This window comes from Myotis daubentonii, chromosome 3 (genome assembly GCF_963259705.1).
Source record: "Myotis daubentonii chromosome 3, mMyoDau2.1, whole genome shotgun sequence".
NCBI classification, from domain to species: domain Eukaryota; kingdom Metazoa; phylum Chordata; class Mammalia; order Chiroptera; family Vespertilionidae; genus Myotis; species Myotis daubentonii.
Genome location: NC_081842.1, coordinates 176,953,329 through 176,972,674, shown reverse-complemented (window position 1 = coordinate 176,972,674; position 19,346 = coordinate 176,953,329).

Below are 19,346 nucleotides of genomic sequence, written 5' to 3'. Positions count from 1 at the left end.
CTCCCATCTCACTTGGTACACACCACCAAAAATACTTGATGATCTTGTTGCTTTATTACTTTTGCATGTCTGTTTTGCTTTCTGGCCTTTGACTTCCTTGAGAACAGAAACTGTCTTTTCTTCTTTATAGTCTCAGCACCTATCACAGGGCCTACTCCATGATAGATATTATTTAAATGCCATTGAGGTTGTATTGAGTTTTTATGAGTACCTGGTGAGTCTTTAAAACAGCTCTAGAATGCTCCCATTTTATTCATACAGAAATTGAAGCTAAAATTTGAGCCTTGAGTCAACAGTTTGACAGGATTTCTTGCAAAGGCTAATCTGATCTTAAACCTCCTTAACAGAAGAATCATATGTAGATAGAGCAAATGTATGATTGAATCTACAGCAGCTGATCAGGCCCAGAGACATACATGACTTCTACATTCACATAATGGCAGAAACTGGATGGAGCCTCTGAGCAGGACAAGAGCACGTGGTGCTCAAAACCAATGCGTATAAGTGGAGGCTAAAAGGAAGAGAGTTAATGACAACTCTGGGAGCCATGGCTATTTTCAATCACCTTAGAGCAGCGGTTCTCAACCTGTGGGTCACAACCCCTTTGGCGGTCAAACGACCTTTTCACAGGGGTCGCCTAAGACCATCCTGCATATCAGATATTCACATTACGATTCATAACAGTAGCAATGAAAATAATTTTATGGTTGGGTCAGAACATGAGGAACTGTATTTAAAGGGCCAGAAGGTTGAGAACTACTGCCTTAGAGTGAGCATTCAACATTTCTAGTTGAGCACCAAAAGATGAACTTCAGCTAATGGGTAGGTTTCACTGAGAAAAGGATTTGGGTTCAATATAATAAGAGGACTTTTTTTTTTTGTACATCTGTCTAAGGATGGTGTGAACTGCTTCAGATAATAGTCACCAGAAGTATGTATAGACAATGATGGAAGACCATGTTCTAGGCATTCAAGTACCAAAAAATGAAGAGAGAAGGCTAGTTGCTGGTTCTTTGACCAGTGGAAAGACATCACTGACCCACAACAAAATAAGCAAAAATAAATACAAAGTAGTAAGTTTTTCACAAATATGAATTAATACAACTTAAATAATTGGTCTTTATTTAAAAACTATGCTTTTTGTGGTTGGAATGTCCTTTTTCAATGAAATGAAGATGTTAGGAGATGGTTTTTATAGTGTCTTAACTTGGCCAAAAAAAAAAAGCAGATTAATAAATCTGCATTCATTGCCAAAATGTTTTTTGAAATTATAGAGACTTATAAAATTCAAAAATCTATCAGCTAATGGACTCAACAACCTCTGAGATTTCTTCTGTCCATAGAGAAAATGGTTCTATATCTCACAGACTCAGAACTTTGAGTCTCCTACCAGGTCCAGAAGAAATTCATTGACATTGAAGGCAGACATGTCTGGCTTCATACCATCATTCAGCTACTCACTAGTCAAGGGACTTTGAGCAAGTTGCTTAATATCTTTGGAGCCCAAAACCACACCTAGACTTGCCACATACAACAAAAATGGCCACAAAGTCTTTGTACTTCTTCCACCAAGAGGTAGAATCTGCTTCTCCATCTTTTATATTTTAATTGGCCTTGTGTTGCTTCAGCCAAAAGGATGAAGTAAAAGCAATATTTTAAGCCTGAGCTGCAAGCGTCTGCTCACGTTCGGTCGCGATCTTGAAACACTCCCTGTTCAAAATCCAGGCTGGCCTGCAAGTTGATAAGACCCACTCACTCTCACTGCTCCCATAGACAGACATCCAACATCTAGAGAAGCTATTGGAATAGGCCATTCAAAATTAACCAGTTCTTAAGCTGACCACAGTTATAAGAGTAAGCCCAGCTGATACCAGCCAAGCCTGACCCAGATCATCAAAAACACCCACCTGACCCTTAGACTCATGAATAATAGTAAATGGCAGTTACCTGAAACCACCACATTTCAGGGTGGTTTGTTATTCAGCAAAAGCTAACAGATACAGTTCTCTGTCCAGAATTAATATTTTCTAAGTGACCTTAAGCAAACTATTTACAGGACTTTAGCTTCAATAATCTTATTGGTAAAATAGATTGAACAATTTCTATTTCATAAGTTTATTTCAAGAATTAAGTGATATAATTAAAATATTTGGCACACAGTGCTGGAACATATTAAATAGTTAGTGACAGTTGTAACTATTAGGTTTAGAGTGATGTAACAGTAATAGAAATAGCAATATACTTCCTCCCAACCCTACCCTACATGGAATTCTAGTCCTGAGAAAATTTAAACAGAGATTATGTGTTTGAAGTACCTATTTATTTTATGACTATCAAGATGTCTTACAAAAAGTTTGCTCAGCTAAGGTTTAATTGATTTTATATTCCTGATTCACAGCCTACGCTTCTTAGTTATGCAAGGGTAACCCAAAATACAGAATTTTTATCCCATTGTTCAGAGTTGACAGCATAACTGACCCCAGAGTCAAAGAGCCTTATATGGTAAGGAGGATGGGGATGGGGGCAGCTTACTATTTTGCAGGGTCCACTGGTCACCAGACATTATCCTAACGGCTCTGCATATGTTATTCACAACAATCTTGGTTGGGTCAAGCATTTTTGCCCCATATACTGATCAGTAAATTGAGTCCAAGGATATTTAGTGCCTCTCTCATGATCATATAGCCAATAAGGGACAAAGCTAGTGTGTACCAGGTCAGATGCACCAAGACCTGTTGGCCCTTTCCCTAAAGACTTGCTCTCTTCTTTAAGATCAGCCAAGGAATCTCTTAGGGAATCCCCTGCTTTGCCCCCACATCCACCACCTTCCTAGTCAGTCAGTCAGTCTTACAGCATGCCTGTCATCTCCCACCTGAACGTGTACAGTAGCCTTTTGTCTCACTGCCTCTAGGCTCACCCTCTCTCCACTCCCCCAGAGTGACTTCTATGACATGCAAATCTGAGTATACCAAATTCCTGCCTTTCAAAATGATTCCCTGTCTTTCCTTCACCTACAAGACAAAAAATAAACTCTTCTGTATGGCTTGCATGACTCTGTCTACCTCATCAGCCATAGATTCCAACTCTCCTCCTTCCAGGCCATGCTAAGCTGCTTCTAGTTCCCACAGCCACCATGCTTTTCCACACCGCCACTTTGTGCATTTTATCACTCTCTGCTGTGCTCTTCCCAAAGGCATGAGTTCCTGACAAACTCTGACTGGATCTTCAAGTCTCCCTTCAGATGCCAAATCCTTTCTAAAGTCTTCCCTGGAGCTTTTAAGCAGATTTAGATCATCTTCTCCCACATCCCTCCTCTCATCCACTTAAAGCAATACTCACCTTATAATTGTTGCCCTGTCTGTCTCCCCAATTAGCATAACAAAACAGGCATCACCCCAAATTAGCAGATTTTGTATTTTTGCCATGCTCAAAAAAGTGATTATTACAGTGGCCTCTGCCATTTGGTTGAGTGGGCAAGAGTCAAAGACAAAAACCAAATTAGATGTCGCTTATCAGTTATCAGAATTTGAACCAGTGGGCATCTCAGAGCTGTAGGGTAATAGGTCTCTCATTGATAAGTACCTCATTTTTAGATACAATAAAGGCCTGCTCAACGCAAGCAACTATATCCTGAACTGAAGCAGCATTGAGCTAAGAAAAAAAGGGAGAGAGATGACAAGGAAAACATTAATGAAATAAGTAGCAAAACCTGCAGAAAGGCTTAGAAAAATAATTTACTTCAATGTTCAGAGGTGCCAAGGACAGAATGCATATTCCTTGCCAGTAAGAAAGAGGAAGCTTTGTGAGAAATAAGATCTTTCCAGAGCAGGTGCTGGAAAAATTAAATCTTGTAGAGGATGAACCAACGCCAGAATTATGATGCACATGGTAAAGACGGAAAAGGCATTTGGTTGGGCCCAGAGCAGAAAGGGATTGGAGAGAGAGAAAGTGATGCTGGGTAGGCAGAGAGAGCCTCCTAGTACAGCTGTGCTGGCTGTGAGCAAAAGCTTTGTCCTCCAGGCCTCAGACAAGATTGCAAGGAACACCAAAATGCTGGCGATGTGGGCCATTCTTAAGTCACTTTGCAAAGAGTTTAGGAGCAGCACTTTTTGTCTAGATCACAGAATCATTAGGACAATTTAATTATCTGCCTTTCAAGCATAAAGATGAAAATGTTCTCATGCACATTAAAAACTCAAAAACACCACCTATGAGCCTTTGGTGAAAAAGGTACCTGGTAACAAAATATAGCTAATCAACAATGCTTCAAAATAAAAGGACTTGTCAATGGCAAAGCCATGGTTTAATAAAAAGGGTGATAGTGAGCAATTGATGGATTTCAAAGTTGAATTAAGATTAAACAATAGTGGGAATTATACTGTGAGGAATGGAAGTAGAAACATAAATGACCTGATATTCTCATATTTCAAAAAAGGCACTAATAGATACTACCCTATTTGAAGCATGTAGTTTAAAAGCAAGTTTTTCCTCATCCCTGTAATCTATTGCATAATGACTTTCTTAACTTTTGAGGTGTCTTGTAAGAATAAATATCTCTTCTTGTAAAAAAAAAATGTGAATTTTAGCAATTCCTTCTGTTTTGTTTTTCTTCTATTAGATTCAAGAGAAATAAATATACTTTTTATTTTAAATTGTATGCATATAATGATCCCATTTTATAAAATTATTTCTATTTAGCTTTATCTCTAGAGTTGCAAAGAGAAGTGTATAAACTAATGCTCTCTAAAACTTATATGCTAATATAGGGGTGAAGGAATTTGGAGTAAGCGTTTACTTTCTTCTACAAACTTTTCAATACTGCTTGATTCTTGTTCTTAAAATGCACAATATTTGCGAAAATAATATTATTCTTCTTTAAAGAAAAAGACACAAGGACATGAAATTGATTTTGGCTTTCATGCCCACTCTGATTGGTTGGGTGTAGTTGCTTGTAGTGCCATGTTGAGAAGGATTTTAAACTGCATCAAGGTTCAGCAGAAAACAGTACTCTGAATCATTAGTAAATCTGCATGGTCCCCCCAAGAAGTAATGGTGCACAGGCTACATAGCCAATACTTCAACAGTCTAATAAAAATAATAGTAATGTGTTGTGCATATTAATTAGAGAAATAGAATAAGGACAGACACACTATTCACTCAATGAAAGTTGACTAAGCAAAGACATATACAGGCTAGATAGTTTATATGGAGCTAGAAAGCACAATCTTTACACAAACATAAAAAGAGGCAAATAATCATTGTAGTAATTAGTCTTTATAGTTAATGTTTATCTAAAATTTTCAATAATATAAAATATTTTTTAAAAACAGAAAATTGGAATAGAATTGATGTAGTGGCCTCTGTAATAAGAATAAGTAGTATTCATCCACATAGACAACATGAAAAAGTCCATTCATCTCACTGGGAGATTCTTTTTCAATAATATTCTAATTTTAAGTTTAATAAATATTTATCAACATTTGTCATGTATATAGATTATTTTGCTCAAATGAGAACTAAGAGCATAGTGATGACTCAAGCCAGAAGAGAAAACATTAAACCAAGATAAGAATGGTAAGATTTTAAAATTTTTAGAAAATGTATATTTCAAAGGGATAAAAACAAATAGGAAACAGTACACTGAAATGATGTCATCATGTATGATGATACAACACAGCTGTCTTCTAGGAAGGAAAACATACAGCCAAAGAAAGAAAGACTGTCACTCAAGGCAAAGGAAAGCCAGGAGAGGGCGGGCACTTGGCAGATGGGGCAGAAGGAAGTTTGAAAAAGGAACTGGTGAGTTCTGTGGCTGAAAGGAAACACTGGGGAGAAAACTGGGAGGGCGGTGAAGAGGTCAATGGGTGTGTCTGTGGAGCAGGGAGCAACATTCTTTGTTCTCTAGCAATCTTGGGTAGACTTGCAAAAGGCTAAGATTAGGTCAGGCATTTTGTACACACAGCCTGCAAAATGAGGGACTCTTAATAGCAGGGGTAAATGTGGGTACAAGGCGGGTGCCAGGGGGATTCCTGGTGGGAAAACCTAGGGCTAGAGAGGAGAACTGGCTCCGTGGACAACACCAGCTGTAAGTACATTCCTGTGAATTTGCCTGGACAGAATTGCCTGGGATCCAGGATAAAAGGAGGCTCAAGGGCTGCCTAGCAACACAATGTTTATGCAACCATCCAGGAGGACGTTGAGGGAATAAGAGAAAAAAATATCCTGTTTCTGGAGAGAGGGTGCCAGAAAACGAGAGTGGCACCCATGGTGGGGAGACCCAGCCTGGGAGCAGGCCTGGTGTGGCTCAGCCTGCCCATGTGATGGCCATATTCCGCAGGCTTGTGCGCTGACATGGGAACTGAGCCTGGTGGGTCCCAGATTTCCCCAGCTTCCCCCACTAATGACCGTTTTCCTCAGCTTCTCCTTTGTTTTCACAGCTGCTCAGCTGCTTTTGCTCAGTCAGGGGACAGACAAGCCACCTCCAAATCACGGAGCAGGGAATAATACTAGGGCCAAAAAGAGGATGCACAAAACAGGATGTTTATTGGTGGGATGGGGCTGAGGGGGTGGCAGGGCGATGGGAAAGAAACAAAACTCTTAGCCCCTTTACTGGCTGAGCAAATGTGTTTATTTCCAACAGAGAAGAGACAGTAATCAGAACTAAAATTATTCTGTAGCTCCAAATTTGTAAAGAATTGGTTTTTTTCAACTTGAGACATTTACCCATAAAAATAACATTGGAAATGGCATCCATTTGCCCAGGCCAAACCACAAAAGACTGTTTAATTGTCAATGTATTCATTTATTCTCACTATCCTGAGAGACGAGTAGCTGGATGAGAGGAGGAGGAAACTTAATAATCTAAAGAAAAGCATAGCTAACATTTACAGATTGCTCACTATGGACTCTACAATATGTATATAATTTCACAACATCCACACTTTAAATCTATGAAGCAAGTATAACACACTCATTTTACATATGAGAAAACTGAAGCTTAAAGCAGTTAGTAACTTATCCAAAGTTATAGAACTATTAAGGAGGGATAAGGATACATATGTAATAACTTAAACAGTAAAAAAAATAAAAATTGCCGAGACCGGTTTGGCTCGGTGGATAGAGCGTCGGCTTGTGGACTGAAAGGTCCCGGGTTCGATTCCGGTCAAGGGCATGTACCTGGGTTGCAGGCACATCCCCAGTAGGAGATGTGCAGGAGGCAGCTGATCGATGTTTCTCTCTCATCGATGTTTCTAACTCTCTATCTCTCTCCCTTCCTCCCTGTAAAAAATCAATAAAAAATATATAATAAATAAATAAATAAATAAATAAAAATTAAAAAGAGATAAGACCACTCTTATAATACTTTAAAAAATAAAGAATTTAAATTTTAAAAAATGAATAAACACAAGGAAAGTTTGGGAGGTGATAGATATGTTTAGCACCTTGCTTATAGTGATGATGTTCATGGGTGTTTGCATAGGTCTAAACTCATCAAATGTATTTAACTGTCTGCATTATTTTCTATATCAATTATACCTCAATAAAGCTTCAAAATTAAGAGAGAGAGAGAGAGAGAGAGAGAGAGAGAGAGAGAGAGAGAGGGAGGCCAGCCCTGGCTGGTGTGGCTCAGTTGGTTGAGTGTTGTCCTATACACCTAAAGGTTGCTAACTAGATTCCTGATCAGGGCACACACCCAGGTTGCAGTTCTATCCCCAGTTGGATGCATGCGGGAGACAACTGATCAATGTTTATCTCTCACATTTCTCTCTCTCTCTCTCTCTCTCTCTCTCTCTCTCTCTCTCTCTCTCTCAGAAAGGAGGGGAGTGTGGCCTGCTCACCCTGACCATTCATTTTCTCTCCCTATCCCTCTCCCTACATCTCTCTCTAAAACAAAGTCAACAAAAAACATTTTTTAAAAAGATATATTTTTTAAAAAAGAGATAAGGCCATTATTGTAAAAGAGCAATCTTATCTACAAATCAATATTCTAAATCACTATGTGGCACCGCTCCCTTTAATACCTCTACATTAGTTTCTAATGGCTGCAGTAACAAATTACTACAAAATTTAATGGCTAAAAACAACACAAGTTATAGTCTGGAGGTCAGAAGTCTGAAATAAGTTTCACTGAGCTAAAATTAAGTTGGGATCAGTCTGTGCTCCTTCTGGAGGCTCTAGAGGAGAATTCATTTTTTTGACTTTTTCATATTCTAAAAGCCACTGAAACTCCTTGGCTCATGCCCCCTTCCTCCATCTTCAAAGCCAGCAGGAGAGCATCTTCTCTCTCCTCCTACTTCCATCCTTAAATCTTTGTCCTCTTATAAGGATCCTGTGACTACATTGGAGGCCCACCGAGATAATCCAGGATAATCTGCAGGTTCCGAGCTCCTTAACGTGGCCACATCTGTCTGCAAAGTCCCTTTTGCCATGTAAAGTGATACATTCACAGTGTGTCCTTACTTGCTGATTGTGTGCCCACAGTGTACCCTTCTTACTTCTCCCACACTATTTCCCATCCTATCTAATAAAGAGGTAACATGCAAATTGACCATCACCCCAACACACAAGATGGCCACCCCATGTGGACACAAAATGGCTGCCACAAGATGGCCAGGAGGGTAGGGCAGTTGGGAGGGACCAGGCCTGCAGGGGAGGGCAGTTAGGGGTGACCAGGCCAGCAGGGGAGGGCAGTTAGGGGCAATCAGGCCAGCAGGGGAGCAGTTAGGCATTGATCAGGCTGGCAGGGGAGTGGTTAGGGGGTGATCAGGCTGGCCGGCAGAAGTGGTTAGGGGCAATTAGGCAGGCAGGCAGGCGAGCGGTTGGGAGCCAGCAGTCCTGGATTGTGAGAGGGATGTCCGATGGGATTGGGCCTAAAGGGGCAGTCAGACATCCCTCGAGGGGTCCCAGATTGAGAGGGTGCAGGCTGGGCTGAGGGACAACCTCCCCCCCCACACATGAATTTCATGCACCAGGCCTCTAGTTCTTTTATAAGCTTTTGTCTATATGCTGATAGCTTTTTCAAGTACGACCACACACACTAGTGGAGAGGTGAAATGGGGAATGATTTGGTGATACTTTAAAGTTGGCAAATAACCATTTGACAAAATCATGGTCGTTTCAATAACTTAGCCTGGTTCAACAATTTGTGGACTGCTCCTCCAACTCATTGCAGGAAAACGTCCACTCCAATGCAAGAGTTATCCCCGCATTTTTCACTAGGCAACTGCAGAGGGCCACTGAGAAAGGAGGGGAGTGTGGCCTGCTCACCCTGACCATTCGTTCTCCTTCATGTCTCATGGATTGGCTGACATGGGGGTTGGGGTAGGTGGAGGAGCAGTCTGTTCCCCCAGGGGAATGAGAGAGACACACTTACAAGCTCCAGTGACCTTTCGTGTTTCTCTCTCATTGCTTTTCTACGCATGGTGTGAGATAGGTGAGCACTAATTGCTTCAGCCTGCAGCAACCTGGTCCCCCAAGATACTCAGGACATCTTCAATCTGACTGCAGCCCATATCTTTGCTATCTGTAATAGTCTCTAATGAAGTTGAACACCACCAACCTCCTTACCCTCATCCCAATTTCAAGGCCTGAAGAAGCATGTGGGATTTTCCATTGTTCCCTGAGAACCCACACTAATAGGTGGATGATCTTTGCCTCTTTCCAACACTCTTCACCACTTCTGACTCCAAACTCCAGGATGTGGAAGGTATCTTAAACCTAGCTAACTTCCATCTAGACAATGAGCTATCCATTTTTCCTTCTTGGAAAGCCCCAAAAATTCAATTAGAGTGGGGAAGGGATGGTAACTTCCATTAAATACTTTCCCCACTCACATATACCCATCTTTATTTCAAGTTGGATTGGGTATGTTGTCATACAGTTTCTTTTAAAATTCAATGCTATGCCCGGCTGGTGTGCTCAGGGATTGAGCACCAACCTATGAACCAGGAAGTCATGGTTTGATTCCCAGTCAGGGCACATGCCTGTGTTGTGGGCTAAATCCCCAATAGGGGTCATGCAGGAGGCAGCCAATCGATGATTCTTTCTCATCATTATCTCGCTCTCCCTCTCCCTTCCTCTCTCTGAAATAAAAACATATTTAAAATAAAATAAAATAAAATAAAATAAAATAAAATAAAATAAAATAAAATAAAATAAAATAAAATAAAATAAAATTCCATGCTATGTAAAATCTCTATGTGGCTGAGCATTATATCAGGGGTTTATGGGATTTTTTTTTTTACTTTAAAATGTGAGGCAACAATACCTTTTGTTGCCAGCTATGAGACGCCTCCACATTATTTTACTTCCCCATGCTACATTTCTGTGTGTACCAAGCACTATGATAAGAATTATATAAGAATGATATCACTACAATAATTAGACTTATATTACAAATGGGAACATTGAGTTTCACAGAGTTTAAATCATTTGGTCAGCATCACACAGCTAAGAAGATCCAAAGTAAATTCAAACAAGTTAATTTAACTCAAAAACCTGGGTTCTTTCACACTATTCTCACCCCCACTCAAATCTGCTCCCATCAGTGGACTCACCATTCCTTTCCATAAGTATCTCTAATTTGGGTTATATTTTTAAGTATCTTTTTAAATATATGCTGCTTCCTGGAAGGCACGTTTATTAGCTCTTTTTATTATAAGAGTTTTTATTGCTCATCACTGCCAAGAAGCAGATAAGGGATCACCAAAATAGCAAACAAGGGGAAGTTTAAAGTTTTAGGCATTTTACTGAGTTCTTGTCCTGGTCCAATTAAGGTAAGAAAACTCACTATATCTCACGGAGATCCTCCCAAACTTGCTCCTAGGAATAGTCTCTGCTGCTAAGATGTTAGGAATTAAATTATTCACACAGACCTCACAGAAGGTTGTGGGCCCCCACAGAATAAAGAAAGATATGTTTGCAAAACCTTGTGCTGGTTAAACTAGTGAGGGGCACTGGAGCTTGCTGGATTTTCAAATGGGACCCTTGTTTCCCCATCTGCCAAATTCCCCTCCTTCATGATCCCATTAGCCCCTTATTAAAGTTCACACCATTATTAAAGCCCCTCTGTCCACATCAAACTATTTGGACTGAGCTATGGGAATTTCCAGAATCTTCCTCCTTACTCAAGCATCAAACCTAAGCACACATTTCTGCATTTTTTTTTTTACAGAGTCCCATTTTGACCTATGAGACCTTTGGAGGCAGAGTCCAACCTTCTTAGTCAAAGGAAGCCTGGACAATCTATGTCACCATCCACAGTGAAGAGCAATCCTCCAAAAATAAGACAAACAAGAGTGTGTGACCTCTTTCTCCTCTCTCATGGATAGGAAATTACAACCACAGAGGTTCTGAGTGAAATTCCCCAGAAGAAATCAATAAAAAGCAAAATCATCATTTTGCCTGGCCAGCATGACCCAGTGGTTGAGCATTGACCTATGAACAAGGAGGTCATGGTTCGATTCCTGGTCAGAAACTGACCCCCAGTGTGGGGCATGCAGGAGGCAGCCAATCAATGATTCGCTCTCATTATTGATGTTTCTATCTCTCCTTCTTCTTTTCTCTCTAAAATCAATAAAAATATGTTGTTTTCTAAAAAAGCAAAATCTTCATTTTAATCAATTTTATGGTTTGACCAAATCATCTGCTCCTAACCACTGGTGCCTAAATGACATAAAACATTCAGGACTGTGAGCTCAGGGCCTTAGACCTGCATGGACCAGTAGATATGCTCCAAAATAAGGAACAAAATCTACAAATCAAATGTTGAATTAACTATCTACATGAATGTAACATTTTGTCAGCTACTAGACTATAACCCAACTCATATGGTTATTCATAACTAGAAGCCCGGTGCATGGGATTCATGCACTGGGGGGGCGGGGGGGCATGGCTTGCGGGGATTGGTCAGCTTTGGTCAGCCAAGTGGCTGAGGACCTGCCCTCTGAGTGGCTGCTCCAACTGTGGGAGCACCGCTCATCCTGGTCAGCCTAGCGGCACTCCCACTGTGGGAGCTCACGGACCACCAGGGGGCATCTGCCTCCTGGTGGTCAGTGCATGTCATAGCGACTGGTTGACCAGTGGTTCTGGTCATTCTGCCATTTGGTCACTGGACTTTAATTATATAGGACTAGAGGCCCAATGCATGAAGATTCATGCAAGAATGGGACTTCCTTCACCTGGCTGCTGGCACCGCATTTGCTCCGGCCAGAGCCTCCTTTCCACCTTTGCTCCAGCCTGGGGCCGCCTTTCCACCTTCGCTCTGGCCCAGAGCTGCCTTTCTGCCTTTGCTCCAGCCCGGAGCCACCCCTTTCTGTTTTCCCATGCTGCCCAGAGGTCCAGAGTGGCTGGAGTGGTGAGGAACGCCTGCCCCTGGGTGCTCGGTGCCTATGTATGCAAATTAACCCACCACCTTTGTTGGGTTAACTTGCATACTCACTCTTGATTGGCTGGTGGGCATCACGAAGGTACAATCAATTTGCATCTTTCTCTTTTATTAGTGTAGATTATAGGAAACTAGAGGCCCAGTGCACAAAATTCATGCACAGGGGTGGGGTCCCTCAGCCCAGCCTGCGCCCTCTCGTAGTCCAGGATCCCTCAAGGGATGTCCGCCTGCCAGCTTAGGCCTGATCCCCATGGGCCTAAGCTGGCAGACAGACATCCCTCTCACAGTCCGGGACCCCTCGTTCCTTACTGCCCACCTGCAGCAGAAGTGGGAGAGGCTCCCGCCACCACCGCTGGGCTCACCAGCTGTGGGCCTGGCTTCTGGCTGAGCAGTGCTCCCCCTGTTGGAGCACACTGACCACCAGGGGGCAGTTCCTGCTTTGAGCATCTAATGATGAGTGCACATCATAGTGACTGGTCATTCTGCTGGTCATTCTGCCATTTGTTTGATTTGCATATTAGGGTTTTATTATATAGGATAGGGGTATGACTGCATTTTAATATGTTTGAAATGAAGTTGGGTAAGGCCTCCAAAAGGAAGGCTGCCTAGAGTGCCAAAGCATCCCTGCCTAGTTCCATGGCCCATAGTGTGTCTTTGATCAAAACTAGAACTTGTATGCATATATGCATAACCCCTGCACACAGACAATAGAGTGGTGAAGGTCTGGGGTGGGGGAGGGGCTGGAGAGAGTCAATGGAGGAAAAAAGTGGACATATGTAATACTTTCAACAATAAAGATTAAAAAACAAAAAGTTAGAGTTCATTCCTTCTTCAAGAGTAAAGAGGCAAGGGGAGGACGGAGTGAGCCTTCTCCTGTACTATTGGTTGCAAGGTATCCCATCACTTATCCCTCCCCTCCCCGCTGCAGACACTGAGGTCTGCTCTCCACTCTGCATTCTGGCTGATGTCTCTAACTCCCTTAGTCTCTATCTGGGTCCCCCCATCTGCCACAGGATTCCAGGTGGAAAAGATTACACAAATCATTTATTTCAAGAGAGTAACTCACCTCAAGGATCTCCAAAAAAGGGAATACCCATCTCAAGGAGATGACAAATGGGAAAATACTGAGAGCCTACTATACAAAAATAATAACAACACACTCACAATACTCACTATGTTCCAAGCACTACTTAAACGTTTTCCAGTTATATCATGAACTCTATTATTATGCCCATTTTTCAGATGAGACGTCTTTAGCAGAGAGAGTAAAGTACCCTGCCTAAGTCCAACAGGCAGAAAGTGGCAGAGGTCGCAGTCACCACACTGTACCATCGTGTTGCCCAGGTATGAGGAACCCAAAATCAACAACAACTGAAGCAGCGGCCTGCAACCCAACCCTCATGTGAGGATGGCAGATGAAACTGGCTCCCAACACCATGAATCTCTGGACAACTTCTTGAGAGAGAAATGCTTTTCTATCTTATTTACATCATGTAATTTGGAGTCTCTCAGCAGCTCAGCCTGTCCCCTAACACACTCTGTCTCACGGCCTTCTAATAAGCATGCTGCCAGGAACACTAAATGAGTCAATAATTAATGCAAGGATCGTAGTCCATTGGTTGATAGAAAATAACTATTCATTAACTCCTAGCAAAAACTTAGCATACTGCCCTAGCTGACTTGGCTCAATGGATAGAGAGTCAGGCTACAGACTGAAGGGTCCCGAGTTTGATTCTGGTCAAGGGCACATGCCTGGGTTTTGGGCTGATCCCCATTAGGGGGCATGCAGGAGGCAGCTGATCAATGATTCTCTCTCATCATTGATGTTTCTATTTCTCTCTCCCGCTCTCGGAAATCAATAAAAACATATTTTTTAAAAAAATAAACATACCAAGATAAAAGTACTCCAAACTGTACCTGGTACTTTATATACATTATCTCATTCAATCCTCCAAACAGTACCTCAAGGAGGCAAAAGTATTAAACTATTGCAGAAACGTAAGCTTAGATTTAGATGAGATTAGTACATTACCAGGCACATGGCTTGTAAAGCCTGGAGCCAGAAATGGAGCCCTAGGTTCTTTTCGAAAGGACTTAACTCAGCTAGAGCTCAGCACAATCCTGACACACCTGGCACCCACTCCTCTCATATTTGTTGACTAAATGATTCTGAATTCATATAGGATTTAAAGAGATCTGGCGATTTTCCTAAATTTGATTTTTAGGATTCAAGAGTTATTTTTCAAAATCTAAGGCTATGATCAGGAGTTTATGGTAATTAACTGCTTTTATATTAAGAATAAACAAAAATAAACATTTTACTATAACAAAGAACTATGCTAAGCCCAGCTGGTGTTGCTCAGTGGTTGAGCGTTGACCTATAAACCAGGAGGTCACGGTTCAATTCCTGGTCAGGGTACATGCCTGGTTTGCAGGCTTGATCCCCAGTGTGGGGCATGCAGGAGGCAGCCAATCAATGATTATCTCTCATCATTGATGTTTCTATCTCTCTCTCCCTCTCCCTTCCTCTTTGAAATCAATAAAAATGTACTTTAAAAAAACCGGAGTTAAGTAAATGTCTGGGTTTTCCTCCCGCCAACCTTATTTGAGCCAGGGGGATTGGAGAGGGTGGGAAATACATGTGCAAATGATATCACATTATTTCCAGAACTGTAATCTATGGAACAGATTACATTTACAATATTTGTTTGTAATAAGTCTGTAGTAAGTTATACCTCAGGGACTAGTCACTGCAACTAACCCATCAAAAATAACCAAGACGGGAATTAGAGGCTCCTGATAGAATCTGTATATTTACAGGAGACTTTGCTTCAAAAGGTAGCTCCAACTCCGGATCTCAAGACCTTTATTTGAACTCTTGGCTGCGGCATAATTGACAGAGAGAATTAAAGGGGATATGAAGACCTGGGACTGAACTTTTTCAATAGTCTCAGCTCGGCTCACATTGCTCACTATATTAGAGGCTGCGGTGATGATATTAAATGATGCCGCACTGACAGAGATTAACAGAGTATGCAATTAGATTTAAATGCTGTAATTGGAACATGCTGTTAAGTGCCTACCATCAGTCCTGGGTCTCCCCTTATGGCAAGCGAGTCTCTCCTTGGGTTGCTCTGTAAATTTAACACTCTCCTCACCAGCCACAACCCACCACCACCCCGCCCCCCCGCCACATATGCAGAGAGAGCAAGGAGGCCCGACACTATTATGAAGTCATCATGGATTATGCTGCACACTTCCATGCTACTTTATAGTTTCTAAATGCTTTTGAATCTAGTTAGAGCTTTCGAGCTTTGTAACAGCCTATCAGGAAAGGAGGACAGATATAGGCAGGGATGCCCATGGATTGATACATGTGCAAAGATCTACCCAGGTCTACATGTCTAGCCTGTGGATGAATCAGGAATCTAAACTAGGTCTTTTGACCCCAAGGTCCATGTGATTTCCTTCGTGCCAGGTTGCCTCCATAGGTTGTGATCTGAAACTAATTTTGCCAGCTGGACACTTCTTCCGGGAGGTAAAGCTCCTGGGACCACACAGGACCACCTACTACATTTTGATCTCTGTTACCCTCATGCCCTCAGGCCTCCACCAACAAGATAACCACTTTTTAAAAAAATATATTTTATTGATTTTTTACAGAGAGGAAGGGAGAGGGATAGTTAGAAACATCGATGAGAGAGAAACATCGATCAGCTGCCTCCTACACACTCCCTACTGGGGATGTGCCCGCAACCAAGGTACATGCCCTTGACCGAAATCGAACCTGGGACCCTTGAGTCCACAGGCCGACGCTCTATCCACTGAGCCAAACTGATTAGGGCAAGATAACCATTTTTTAATCAATGACAATACCACAGGGTGAGGTCAAACCATCACCAATGTGCTTGTTGAATAACCACTATGTGCCAAAACATCAATAAGGACCATATAAGAAAATTTTAAAAAAGGATTTTAAAATTTCATTGACTATTTCTGGTTGTGTGACTCAGTTTACCATCACCCCCTATACAAAGTAGTATAAAAACGAAATTAATAGTTAACATTTGCCAAGATAATTATTATGTGCCAGGTCTTGTATAAATACTCTCTATATATACTAACTCTTTGATTTTAAAAGTTAGTTTTCAAATTTCCCATGTGGTAACAGAATTCCAGTATGGCGCTATAGAGGACATTGAGAAGTGGAGAGGGTTCATTGTATGACTCTCAGGGTTGGCCCTAGAAACTTCACCCAGAAAGAGAACGTGAAAAGTTTGGGTTTGCTTATTTGTAGATTTTGAAGGTTTGGGGTTTCTTAAAATATATATAAAAACATTCAAAATTCAAAAAGTAGAAAAATGTATTGAAGGAAATGTCTTTCTCTTCTTCAAATTTCCCAGCTGCCTAGTACACCTCTCTTCAACAGAAAAAGCAAATCAAAGCAACAGGAAAAGTTATCAGAGTCACTGAGTCTCCGTGTGTCCTTCCAGAGGTTATGTTCAATGAATACAGAAGCACATCTGAGTATTTATTCTTTTTTCCACTCTCCTTCCATACCATACACACTGTTCTACATCTTGATTTTTCACTTAAAATGCAACTTGATGATATTTACAGATTATTTTCTAAAAAGCTTCAGCTGTAAAATTCCATCTAACCAGTTATCTGTTGATGAACATTTAGGTTATTTCCAATCATTTGAGATGAAGAATAATATTGCATGTGTCATTTTTCACACAGGCAAATATATCTATAATAGTTTCTTGGAAGTAGAATCGCAGGGTCAAAGGACAATTCCTTTATAATTTGTTTGATGTTGTTTAAATTGTCCCAACATGCCTCCCATGGGAGTGTTTCCACACAACCTTGGTAACATGAGGTATCATTAAATGTTTACATTTTTGCTAATTTGATAGATAAAATGGTATATGATTATAATTTTAATTTTCATTCCCCTATTATGAATAAAATCAAGTGACTTTCCCTTTAATAAGAGTCTTTAATTTTGAATTTCCCTTTCCTATGACCAGGTATACATATGATTTGCCCATTTTCCTACCATGTCTATGATCTGCTCTATTTTGATTGGTAAGAGCTATTTATATACCGGCCAGATTAGCCCTTTTTCTGTGATAAATTTCAGATATTTTGCCCAGGGTAATTTGTCTTTTGATTCTGCTTATAGCATTTTTTGCATACATATTTTTAAAGACATAAAGTGAGATATACCTTCTTTTTTTCCTCTTCTGGCTTTTGCATTTTATATAATTGAAAAGATTTTTCTCATTCCAGGGTAATGAAATAATTCTTACATTTTTCTGTTTTTATGGTTTTATTTGTTACTTTTTAAAAATGTATTCTATTGTTGAGAGTATTACAAATGTCTCCCATTTTCCTTCCTTCTCCCCCCTCCACCAATCTTCCACCCCATCCCAGGCCTTCACCTGTCTATTGTCTATGTCCATGGGCTAAGCATATATGCTTCATTTGTTACTTTTTAATCTTTGATGTATTTGGTATGAATATGAATCCATTTATTTTCCAAATGGCTACCCAGTTATTACTAGTATGGACTAGTCTGTTCTTCCCCTCTCTCCCCACGCCCCCCCCCCCCACACACACAACTTATTTGAGTGGCTAACTTTATTACATCCTAACTTTTATGTAAACTTGAACTCCATATATATTTGGATTTTCTGTTCTATTCCATTGATCTAGTTTATCAGCCAATGACTCACTGACTTACTAAAGCCTTGTGATGTGCTGTAACATATTCCAGGACAGGTGCTCCCTTTGTCTTTGTTCTGGGTATTCTTACTTGCTTCTTTTTACATAAAAAAATTTTTAAAGTCTCTTGGTATTTTTATTATAACTGTATTTGATTTATAAATTAATGTAGGAGAAAAGTACATCTTATTGGGTTGTGACTAATGTGATGAAGCATACCTACAATCAAGTGCCAGCTCTGCTTCCCTGATAGACCCAATACTTAACACAATTTCCTCATCTGTAAAATGGAGAGAAGAATAGATAACATGCAGTTTATGTTGAACATTAAGTAAGATAATCTATGTAATGAGCAAGCATATTGGTGAATAAGATTTTTAAAAATGAGTTCCCTTCCCCACTCTTTTAACGCCCTCCTTTATCAAGAACTTATACGCTAGAATAGGGAATAAAGTGAGAACACACACATACACACTACAAGGGGTGGGGGAAGGATGCCTAGGACTGTGTTGAGAACATTGGATTTAGAGCCAGACAGAACTGGGTTCTAACCCCAGGCTGGCCAAGGTCTGAACAAGTCACCATGGCATGCAATCCAAATCACTGAGTCTTAGTTTCCTTGTCCATAAGATGGAATAATAATACTATTTCATACAGTTAGGAAAGAAAGAAAAATACGCACGAAGCACCTAGGGTACCCCCAAAGCAGCAGTGGTACTCCCAGTGTCCTTGCTCCTGCCTGAGAGCTACACAGTTGACAGCTGATATAGGATTACCTGCTGGCTGCCAAAAATTCTCCCCTTCAGTCAGACCTCCTCCCACGGAGTGGAGCATTCCAGCTCTCTGCTTAGGAAACACAACACGAAGCCCCATCCCACTCTACTTTCTTCCCGACCTCTAATCCTCCCAGCCATGTGGACTCCTCACTGAAGTACTTAATCATGTGCTGTCATAAAAGGTTACTCAACATGTCGGTGCGCTATGTTCCACTCACCAAAGCACCCTGTCGCTTGCTATTCTTTTATTTCTCAAAGCATCACTCAATAAATTGAACCCAATGTCAGCAAGCAATTTAATGCTCTAGATCATGTAATTTTAGGGTTGTAAGGTTTTTTCTTAATTTATTTTTTTATAACAGTATAGTTGCTATACAATATTATATTGGTTAAATTTGTGTTAGGTGTACAATATAGTGATTCAACATTTTTATAGCTTACGATGTGATCACTGT